Below are 12680 nucleotides of genomic sequence, written 5' to 3' on the forward strand. Positions count from 1 at the left end.
GGGCTGATGGAGTGTCCCTAACAGGGGGAGGGCTGGGTGGGTTGTGTGACAAAGGACCCTGAGAGTAGGACCTGGGGAGAGAGGATTCCAAAGTCAATGACTGCAACCAAATCTTCTACTAAAGAGGCTCTATGTGTTTTAAAGACTCATAAAGGGAAAAAAAGGGATTTTTTTTCCCTACTCAAAATAATTTCTTCAAACACGTTTCTTGACCTGGCGTGGGGGAAGGAGACATCAAAGCTGCCCATACAGATACCACCTTGGCCTCTCACCTTCTCCAGAGCCACCTAGGTGAAGAGATGGCATGAGCAGACAGGTGTTGTGGACAGAACCTCTCGCGGTAGTGTGTCAAATGGTGGTGCAGGGTACTAACGGCAGGAGATCGGTCAGGAGACTGATTAGTTACAGTCTAGGCAAGGGTAGATGGGGAATCAACCAGGCAGCATAAATGAGAGTGAAGAAGATCTCAGTGAAGTTTCGGATGTTGAATGGACAGGGCTGATGGCTGACTACGTGCATATCAAGAGTCATATAAAGAGAAGAACTGGGTAGATGGTAGTATCATTAATCAAGATAGGAAGAAAAATATTTTTGTTCCTGGAGATAGAAGTGGTGAAATATAATGGGTTAAATTTTATGCCAAAGGGTGGTAGAACAATAAATTTGATACAAGTGATTAGAACTAGAGATTCAGCTTTAGGAGTCACTGGTATGTAGATGGCATTTGAAGTCATGAAGCAGGTGAGATAACTGGGGAATTAGAGAAAAAGACTGGTGATTGAATCCTGGAGATAAGAATTACATTCCAGGAAGATCACGGGGTCAAAAACTGTCACAAGAGACAAATAATGATAAAACAATCTACTTAAAAGGAAAACATAATGATTATAAATATATCTACACCCAACATCAGACTGTCTAAATATATAAACCAAACCTTGACAGATCTGAAAGGAGAAATAGACAGCAATACAGTAATATTAAGAGACTTCAATACACTACATTAAATATTGGACAGATCATCCAGACATAAAATCAATAAGGAAACAACAGGTTTGAACAATACTTTAGACCAATGGACCAACAAGACATACACAGAATATTCCACCCAACAGCAGCATGATACACATTCTTCTCAAATGCACACAGAACATTCTCCAGGTTGGATTATATGCTAGGTCACAAAATAAGTCTTATCAAATTTAAGATTGAAATCATTTCAAGTATCTTTTTCAACCACAATGGAATCAAACTAGAAATCAGTAATAAAAGGAAAATGAGAAAATTCGCAAATATATTAAGCAAGGCACTCTTCAACAACCACTGCAAAGAAGTCTAAAGGGAAATGAGAAAATATCTTGAGACAAATAAAGATGAAACACAATGTACCAAACTTACGTAATGCAGTAAAAACAGTACTAAGGGGGATGTTTATGGTGATAAATGTCTAAATTTAAGAAGAAAGATCTCAAATAAACAATCTAAATTTACACTTCAAGAGACTAGAAAAGGAACCAACTAAGCCCAAAGTTAGTAAAAGAAAGCGAATTATAAAAATTAGATAGGAAGGGCTTCCCTGGTGGCGCAGTGGTGGAGAGTCTGCCTGCCGATGCAGGGGACGCGGGTTCGTGTCCTGGTCCGGGAGGATCCCACATGCCGTGGAGCGGCTGGGCCCGTGAGCCATGGCCGCTGGGCCTGTGCGTCCAGAGCCTGTGCTCCGCAACGGGAGAGGCCACAACGGTGAGAGGCCCGCGTACCACACACACACAAAAAAAATTAGATAGGAAACAAAAGAACTATAAAGTAGAAAATTGAAAATTGACAATATTGAGTTGATTTTTCACAAAAAAATCAATAAAATCATCAAACCTTTAGCTAGACTACTGAAGAAAAAGAGAGAAGACTCAAATAAATGTAATCAGAAATGAAAGAGGACACCTTGGAACTGATGCCACAGAAATTTTAAAAAGCTCATAAAGGACTATTATGAACTACTATTATACAGCAACAAATTGGACAACCTAGAAAAGATGGATAAAGTCCTAGAAATATACAACCTATCAAGATTGACTCAAAAAGAAATAGAAAGCCTAAGCTTTTAAAAGTCATTGGCACAACTCATTCCAAGGATACTATATCTTCTAAGATTTTAAGACTTGTTTCTCAGACAAATGTGTCCTAAAATATATATTTTTTAAAAATCCAGTTTGGAATATTTCTAGTCCTACATTAAGGCTGTTTCATATCTAGAAGTTTTCTGTCCTTGTCAATAAATTACAGCGTCCACGTAGGAGAGGTCAGTGATGTTCTTATGGCATTGGGTCTGAACTGGATCAAAGTTAAACCTGTGTTTTCCATTGCGGAGCATATTCAAGGTCCAGCTCTTATTAATGTTTTAAAATCTCTTCTGTTCATATACCCCTAAAATGTTCATCCTAATAACCACGGTCTTTTAGGATATTTATGTGGGTTCTCCCTGTCTAGCTGTGTTCCTCTTATCTCTGAACACAGGCCCGAGACAGTCCCATTGGTGCTGCTAACTCGGGCTGCTTTGTCTAGTCCTACGGATGCGTAGACTGGCTTCTCTCCAAAAGCTACTGCAGCAAAACTCTGGCTGGGACACAAAGCACCAAGCTGATCTCCCTGTGCAAATGCGGTGCTTTGTGACCACCTAGAGGGGTGGGATAGGGAGGGTGGGAGGGAGGGAGACGCAAGAGGGAGGAGATATGGGAACATATGTATATGTATAACTGATTCACTTGGTTATAAAGCAGAAACTAACACACCATTGTAAAGCAATTATACTCCAATAAAGATGTAAAAAAAACAAACAAACAAAAAAACATACAAAAAAACTCTGGCTGGGAGGAGGCATGTGGGTAAGAGAAAGCTGGGGTGGGATGGCCCTGGCAGTGCCAGAGGATGATGCAAATGAACGGAACTGTGGATGAAGTGCAGCTTTCTGGGACAGGCTCTCCGGCTGTCCCCCCATGAGGTCCTGCGCTGCTGATTCCCGGCCACAGCTCTGCATTTAAGTCCTACTGCCACCTGCATTGCTGAGAGGAAAAGCAGCACAGGCTCACCAGCACACTCTCCAAGAACAGGACCCATTGGGGCTCTTCCTTTCTTAGCAGATGCTGAGCTGGGATGCAGCATCTGGCTTCATGGAGAAAGCTTGTGTCTCTACTTTAGATTGAAATGGCATCCCTGAGTAGCTCACGGCTCACCTTGACCTTTGTGTCCACGCGCAGTATACAGGTTCCTGCTGCAGGCACAGTGACCTCAAGTGTTAAAGTTGCCTCGAATGACTGAAAATAAATAAATTCCCTAAAATGTGAACAGAGGGAGTGTGGGTGAGGCAGTTTTGTGGGAGGATGTTAGGGAATTTTAGGGATTGATTTGGAAGGTGACAGAGACTTTCTCATTGACTTATGTAACTGCAGCCTGGCGTGTCGAAATTAGCAAGTGAAAGAAAGGGGAAACCTGAATCTTAAATCTTATTACCATTTCTGTAGGTAAAAAACAGTCAAATATTGTCAATTTCATATGGCTCAACCCAGTGTAAGAGTTATATAGGTTATAGACACTAGTGATCTAAGTTAGATCTAAATTTAAGGAAGTCTCAGTTAAGCCCAGGGATGTGAAATGGTGAGAAGCGATGAAAAAAAAAAAAGAGCTCCCAACTAGTTCAAAACAGCTCTTGCTTTGGCAATGGTGGCAGAAAAGAGAAAAGTCAAGGAAACCCTCGAGGTATGGTTGTCAGGGAATTCTCTTTTAAAAGTGGTGTGAAGTCATTAGAATTATAGCTTCTTAGGAGACTAGGAATTTGCCTTCAATTTTTAATAAACAAGAGGATTTTGCGTTGGAATTCATGCCAATTTGGGGAGTATGGAGGTTCACGTGGAAGCTTTTGATCATCAAGGACCTCGTGTTGCTGAGGGTGGCGTTTCTGCTCCGCTCTCTCATCAGCGTCCCCACGTCTAAGGGACCCTGCTTTGCTGGCAGAACCCAGGGCAAATAAGAGGGTGAGCAGGTGAGCTTGGCGAAGGTACACGGCACCGAGTGGGCCGAGAGGACCCTGACATGGGCTGCACAGTGGGAACCTCTCACTCGGTATGGATTCACAGCCCTCTACCTTCGTGCTGACACCAGCTTTCTGGCTGTCAGAGCCTTTTAACCTCTGCTTTCCCTCTGTGCCCCATCCCCTGCAGCTTACCCACAACTCACTGCTGGCTCTGACAGCTTTTGTTTTGCATTGCCTTGTTTTGTGTTTAAGCTAAAGGCAGCCTCGATGTCCACAAAGTTAGCTTTTATTCCTGTCTATCCTTGCATATATAATGGACTTAAGTCAAAATAAGGTTTCTTTTTTCTTTGTTTTTTTCATGAACTGGTTATTGACTTTAAACATCTTGGAAAATATTTCCTAAGTAAGCATCAGGGTAGACCAACCAATAAACATTTTGGAGTGTTCCTCTGGCGTTTCTTTCATCTTTGGGACCTAGTGGGAATGGTGGCCACCACGCAGTCTGGAGTCAAAGGTCAAGATGCAAGTCTTGGTGACTCGGCTAGCTGCAAATGGGTGAAGCATTTCCTCCCTGTAAGCCTGTTTTCTCTTAGGTAAATGGGAATAATAATTGGGAACTTCATTAAGGAATAGTTGGAAGTACTCATTGATAGATTGCAATAAACATCACTCAATAAATGCTAGCTGTCATTATCATTATTCTTCTTATGAATCCTGATACCCAAAGAGTCCCCCTGTGAAGTCCACTTCATCTACTGCTCTATAATTACTGTTCTGTGGATTTCTGTTCTCAGTACAATACCTTTCAGAGGTAGAGGACTAGAGATTTTCTGTGATTTATTGACCCTAGGGTTTGTTAAGTGGGGTAGCAACAAAGCACGGAGGGCAATGAAATATCTCACTTTCTCCAAACCTTTCAAACGAACACTTTAAAACTATGGAATATTCAATACTACCCATGTCTCCAGAAAGCAGTACCTAAGGGTTGGTTTTGGTCCCTGATATTTTTAATTTTTAATGATAAAGGATTCTGCTAAGACTGTGAATTCATTATCTTGTGGCATTTTGTTCAGTAGTTGTCTTGCTGGAACTCATAAGGACAAAACCCTCTAATGTTAAGAGTTGAAATGGAAACAGCAAAATGATTTTCCTTGGTCGGCTCTCTACGTGGGTGGCAAGAACACCAGTCACCTTTGGAAAAGCCAGTAATGCCCCTTAGGGTCTTAGCGAGGGCAGGACAGAGGAAAACAAGCTTCAGTATCTGAACACTCCCTGGAGTTACAGGTGGAATACAATGACTGGGCCACAGACCCTGAGGGTGGTGCCCACATCCTCCACCAGCGTTTAGGACACCCGGACTCCGCAGCCCTTAAACTCTAAGACAGAATAATATGGGCTCTTCAATTCTGCACTTTGTTTTGTTTTGTTTGTTTGTTTAAAAAAAGATGCTCCAGGGACTGTGTGTTGACTGGTAAGTCCTACTCCTTACCTAGCTGTTTTTTCCATGTCATCCAGCCTCGATGAGCTAGGAACGTGCATTGACTTTTGGGTGTTATTTTGCAGCCTGAGACCCTGTGCCCTGACCCCCGCGTCTCTGGCCACCTCTGGGTCTGTTTGGCCAGCTCAGCCCCGTAAGTCTCAGTAAGAAGGTGGAGGCTAAATGTGTCTAAAACATCAGTGGCTTTTGGTGAGGGATAGTCAGTGGAGTTTCATGTGCTTCATTGGACTTGAATTATTTAGCAGAATCCCCTTTGTTTTCTCCACTCAGCATGAGGCATTTGAATTTCACCTCTCACATCCTTCAGGCTTATTTCAGTTATATATTTTCTATTATAATGCTTATCATCCATTGCTTTTTGCCAAGGTGACTCTTCACCCCTCCCCCATGGAGGAGAGCATGGTCCCAATTTTAGAAATCCCTGAAGTAAAGCCTATTTGAGTAACCTTTCAAGAGTAACCTTTTCTGTAAGGAAAGACTCCGGACAGAGTCTTGAGAACTTTAAATGCTATTGATCTTTCCTCTGAAATTCAGGGTGTCTCCTGCACATTTTAAATATGTTAATTTATTCACCAAATATTTACTGAGTAACCACAAAAAAATTTAAGTCCTTGAATTCAGTTTCAGCCTGTTTCCTTTTGCTGCCTAAATCTCAATATGTTAATTAGGGCTGCCAGATTTAGCAAATGAAATACCAGGAGTCCAGATAAATTCGGTTTTCAAATAAATAACAAATAAAAGTTAATTATACGTGTGTCCCATGCAATATTTGTGACATATTGATACTAAACAATTATCTAAAATTCAAATTTAACTGGGCATTCTGTATTTTATCAGACAACCTATGTTTTATCTGATCAGCTTAATACCCAAAGCTAAGTGCTAATGTTTTTCTAGACTAAATCTTAATCTAATTTTCAATCAGAAAATAATTTTCATTTGAACCCCCTTCACCTTCCCACTAACCTAAATTTAAAATTGTCTCCTTTCTGGTCCTGTAATTATCTCTCATCTGAAATTCAAATGTAACAGATACATATTCATACAAATTGTCCTGAGAATGTGAGTCAACACAGAAAAAACAAATTCGACCTGTTCATTTAAAATATGTTCAGTTTTTGAGTACCTTCCTTCAAGACCTGCTTGTTTCTAACTTGACCTTTCTCTAGATGTGTGTGGTAAGAGCAAAAGCACATCAGAGTGAAAAATGGGTAGAGAAAAAGGTGAAGTTGGAAGTGAGACAGATTTGTATGGTGCTTTCATACAGATTTGTATGGTGCTTTCATCCATCCATCACTAATGTTCTGTGAGACTTGCTGATGGTCTGATTACAGTGAACCCAGGTACAAGGTGAGTTATGAGCATCAGTGGAATAAGGCAAATTAGAGCAGACAAGCTGATTTAAGCATTTCAGGAATATGAAATTAACTAGTACAATAAACTGCAAGAAAGTTGTGGTAAGTTTTTCCTCTTTGGTTTATAAAGCTTAGTAGTGGAGGGATGGAACTCACTTCTCATTCAATGGCACTCAGAGTCATTTGCTACAATACCTTCCTATAGTGTGTGATAAACAGAGCTCATATTTAACCAAAAGGAGCCTCATTGTCAAGGACATCATCTTCAAAAACACTTGGAACACCTGGGAATGATGAAATAAAAATTATTTTCACTGATTTATTTTTATTTTAGTGGAAGAAAGTATCCTCTTTAGAACATTCAAGAGTAGCTTCTGGGCTTCCCTGGTGGCACAGTGGTTGAGAGTCCGCCTGCCGATGCAGGGGATGTGGGTTTGTGCCCCGGTCCGGGAGGATCCCACATGCCGCGGAGCGGCTGGGCCTGTGAGCCGTGGCCGCTGGGCCTGCACGTCCGGAGCCTGTGCTCCCCAACGGGAGAGGCCACAGCAGTGAGAGGCCCGTGTACCACACACACACAAAAAAAAACCTACAATGAGGTATCACCTCACACCAGTCAGAATGGCCATCATCAAAAAATCTAGAAACAATAAATGCTGGAGAGCATGTGGAGAAAAGGGAACCCTCTCGCACTGTTGGTGGGAATGTAAATTGATACAGCCACTGTGCAGAACAGTATAGAGGTTTCTTAAAAATCTACAAATAGAACTACCATACGACCCAGCAATCCCACTACTGGGCACATACCCTGAGAAAACCATAAATCAAAAAGAGTCATGTACCAAAATGTTCATTGCAGCTCTATTTACAATAGCCAGGAGATGGAAGCAACCTAAGTGTCCATCATCGGATGAATGGATAAAGAAGATGTGGCACATATATACAATGGAATATTACTCAGCCATAAAAAGAAATGGGGGCTTCCCTGGTGGTGCAGTGGTTGAGAGTCTGCCTGCTGATGCAGGGGACATGGGTTCGTGCCCCGGTCTGGGAAGATCCCACATGCTGCAGAGCGGCTGGGCCCGTGAGCCATGGCTGCTGAGCCTGCACATCCGGAGCCTGTGCTCCGCAACAGGAGAGGCCACAACAGTGAGAGGCCCGCGTACAGCAAAAAAAAAAGAAATGAAATTGAGCTATTTGTAATGAGGTGGATAGACCTAGAGTCTGTCATACAGAGTGAAGTAAGTCAGAAAGAGAAAGACAAATACCGTATGCTAACACATATATATGGAATCTTAAAAAAAAATGGTTCTGAAGAACCTAGGGGCAGGACAGGAATAAAGACGCAGACGTAGAGACTGGACTTGAGGACACGGGGAGGGGGGAGGGTAAGCTGGGACGAAGTGAGAGAGTGGCATGGACATATATACACTACCAAATGTAAAATAGATAGCTAGTGGGAAGCAGCTGCATAGCACAGGGAGATCAGCTCAGTGCTTTGTGACCACCTAGAGGGATGGGATAGGGAGGGTGGGAGGGAGATGCAAGAGGGAGGGGATATGGGGATATATGTATATGTATAGCTGATTCACTTTGTTATACAGCAGAAGCTAACACACCACTGTAAAGCAATTATGCTCCAATAAAGATGTTAAAAAAAGAAAAATAAAGTCAGCAGCAAAAACGATTCTTATGTTGCACAAGGATTGCTCAGTGTCTGCCACTCATGTTGCTCCATTTCAGTGTTCTGTTATTTTATGCTCCTTTTCACCAATGTGCACCAATAAACAACACTAGCAAAAGACTCACCTGCAGTTGCCCTAAATACTCAAGTAAAACTGAAATTTTTTTGAAGGAAAAAAATGCCCTGCTAAGGAGAAGATAGCTGACATTGGAAATACATTTTTGGTTTTCATTTATAAAGCAGTGACCCATTATTTTTATCTCAAACATTCATTAATGACACAGGGTACTCCACTTATTGTCAGAACAGAGTGACTTACAGGAAGCCCTTGACCCTTCATCTGTAAAAAGGGACTGTAAGAACTCTCTTACTCCCCTGAAGTAAGGGGTCTACTGGTATCAGTGCTGGAACCCCTCTGGAGAGGGGCATGTCGAGGGAGGGAAGGCTGATTAAGATCAGTTTTGCTTTTAAATTAGTGGTCACCTAACGGACCAGGACAAGGTGGAAGTTCTAAGTGTAGCGTGAGGTCTTCTGAACTCCACTAATTGTTGCTGATTGTTTTACTGTTTTCAGAAATTCCCTGAGACCTAAACTGCTCTACAAGCTAATCCAGTCAAATTGCGGCACCTTTAAGGGATTAACTTCTAAGGTCCATTTTGTATATTTGTTCTGCCTCTAGGAGGGCTCTTTATTCCCTAGTTCTATCCTCCGAAGTAGCCAGTGTACAATCTAGGTTGTACCGTCTTCAGTCTACCAACAACCCCTCATTTGTCTTTCACCACAGCATCCAGCGCTCTTGACAGTGCTTTAGGTTCTAACTTCTCCACACTCTGTTGTAAATGAGATCAATTCTGATGGGAAAAGATTCTATCTGTTTTATGGGCTGATTTTCTCTGGCCCCCTTAGGACAAAGTCTGAGCCAAGAGTCTGGAGCTGGTGTGAGGACAATGGCAAACTTCTCTCTGAGTGACGCCCCTGTTTTAGGAGCTGTAGTTCAGTGGCCAAGAGTGGGAAGGGAGCAACAGCTTGAGATCCTCTCATCTTGTCTCCTGGAAGACTACCGCATAAGCCAGGGAAAGTGCAGCTTGGCCCCAGGATCCCAGTTGCACTCAAGGTAGAGCCTCTGTCCAATGAGTGGGGCAGGGCAGAGGAAGGATGCCCTTATCCCTCAACTGCACTTTCCCTGAACTGAGATTCGTCAACAGGTGGCTGGGGACAGGATGAGAAGAGTTAAAGTTCTATTCCTTCTGGGAAGAAAGCCCTCCAAACTGGATCTGGGAGGAGAGAGAAGCCTGGGTTCCTGACTACAGCAGTCTGGAATGGAGTCTCTGTATCACTGAGGTGAGGATAGATGACAGGGAAGGAGCAATCTTGGGTCAAACACCGCAGACTCTTGCCTTTCTTAACAAATTTTCATAGATATATTTGAATAAATTTTGCTTCACTTTCTGTTTGCATTTAGAACCAGTTCCAGAGTCTGACTTTCTAATAACTAATTTTCACCAATTTTACTGGAGAGTTAGTCAGCAAAGCACATCACACTGTCAGGCTGGAATTTGATCCTTGGTCTGATTTATTTATAAAATATATTTATTCAATTGCAAGATTCAAATTTCTACACTAAATATCTCATTCCTCTAATATTTCCCCCCAAACACTCCCTAACATTTTCCCTTAAACACTCACTTTCCAACTGAATTTAAGAATAGATTGTTGAACAGAATAGATTATAATGTGGTAAGCTATTATTGATTAGTAACTGATAAATAGCTATCTACTTATTGTCCCGGTGGGATAGTAGAAAGTGCACTGGAACATGGGTCCAAATAAATGAGACATTAAATATTTGTCCTTGGAGAAATCTTTAACAAATTTCCTGATCTCAGTTCCTTTAACTCTAAAATAATGGAGTTAAATATCTATAACATTCTTTCCATAGCTTTAATTTCCATATTTGGAGTGAATTTTATGGTAATTTTTATTTCCATTAAAAATTCTTTCTAAATCCTGAAAAAGAATGTTAAAGGTCTTAAGTCAGCCATTGTAAGAATCGGTAGAGTGGAGTAATACAGGATGTTAGCATGAGAAGTTAGAAAATAATGAGAATAAGTGTAGGAGGAGAAGTTGTAAAAAGCCCACGGAGCAAGATGTATTGGCTTACAGTCTGGAATATACTTCATAGTCTGTAAGGAGAATTAGTTTGACAAGACTGAAAACAATCATCTTGTTATCATTTATGTGATCCTGGAGTAAACAAAATCATCAAAGGTACTTCGAATTTTATTAGTGAGCAGACTTTACACATTTCTTTGTATTTGTAAGAATGGAAGGATATTTTTCTAAATCTCAGGGATGCATCAAATATAAGAAGGCTCATTTTATAAACTGATCAGCAAATCTCTCAACGTCTATACAAAATTAGGTATAATTAAGACCAAATTAATGTTGGTACTTAATGGCAGTGAGAAATTAACTTTCCACAGTCTCCTCCATAGAACGAAACAGAAGTGGCTGTCAGATAAATACAAGCTCTTATGAGAGCTTGTTTAAGAATGAGATTTAAAATCTCTCACCACAGGGAAATAAAAGTCTATATCTACATTTGTTAGCCATAAGAAGAAACTAAGTTATGTCTACATGAATAATTAATCACATTGAAAATGTGGGTTCTAAACTCAAGTTCCCCCACCTTCCTAGATACTTGGGGAAATTTGAAAAAAAAATAGGTATCTGTTTTTATAGAATTATTCAGACAATTATTTTAGCCACTTTTCCTGGTATGAAGCAACATAGGATTCTGTATATAATAAAATGAATAATGTCGCTAGATAGGTTAACCATGACAATAAGCCTAAATACTATATTTTCTATGGTCAGTAGCACAAACATATGAAATTTTAAGATTCAACATTTTTCCCCTAATCATTCTTCCATGTCTGAAAAAAAAGCACATTAAAAAAAAATTGGATCAGAAACAAAAGGAGACATTTAGTTGTAACATTTGTCAAGCTTATTATTTCTTAATCAAAAATCTTGTCCTGTATTTTTTTTTCAGTATCTGATTGTGAATTTTTGCCAGAAAAATGATAGTAATTATGAGAGTGTATAAGTGGCTGGCTAAAGAAAAACTTCAGTAATTATTCCCAACACAGCACTTCAAGTAGCTCAGAGATGCTTTTAATTTGAATGCCCTCAGAAGAAATTCATAAATCTCTATTTCTATCTAAATGGAAGTGTTAAATCTCTCATAATAATCACATTTGTGTTCTCATAGCCCCTTTCTTCAAAGGAGTGTGAAGAGACATCATGGACTCCATTAACCCCTGAGTAGCAGTTTTTCTCTTTTCCCCAGACCACATTCAGCGAGGTCCACTTGGGTGGCCAGCAAGCTCAGGCACAAGAAAGTTAAGTGATCCCTGCAAAGTCCACATAAGTCAGGAAAGACCTTAACTGGACGGCTCTGGGTCCCAGAGCACCTTAAACAGCTTATCATTCCTTTCCCACAGCAGTAAGACTGTTTTCCATGTATTTAAGAGAGGAATGAAAATTTAAAATACCAAACATATTTCTTTAAAGTCTAACAGTAGCTACTGTGATGGTTAAGTACAAGTGTCAGCTTGGCCATGGCACCCAGATATGTTTTCAAACACCAGTCTAGAAGTTCCTGGGAAGGTCTTTTTTAGATTTTGTATTTGTTAGCCCTCACAATTGCGCAACTCAGTTCTTAAAATCTCTCTCTCTACACAACTGGGGCAGAAGTAGCTAAGAATGATAGAGAATTGTTTCAAATTGTTCCAATCTTGTTGCTGGATTTGGTCACAGAGGTCATGCTGTTGGTGACATTCCTGGAATCTGCTTTAAGATTGTCAAAGTAGCCAATGTCTCTCTTTTGGCTTTATCCAAAGGCAAGAGGAAAGACCAATGTCTTAAGTTTTTGATGGTGAAAGCACGATAGTGATCAATTTTCATATGCCAAATTTAAAAATTCCCAGCTTCTGAGAAGGACATCTTGGTTTCCCACTTGTGTGAAACCTTGTTTTTAACTTTCTTTGAAATGGGAACATATGGCTAAAGTCTGAATAGGCAAGATTATTGGAGATTAAAGTAAACAAAAAGAAAAGA

This window comes from Hyperoodon ampullatus (assembly GCF_949752795.1).
Source record: "Hyperoodon ampullatus genome assembly, chromosome: 15".
Taxonomy (NCBI): Eukaryota; Metazoa; Chordata; class Mammalia; order Artiodactyla; family Ziphiidae; genus Hyperoodon; species Hyperoodon ampullatus.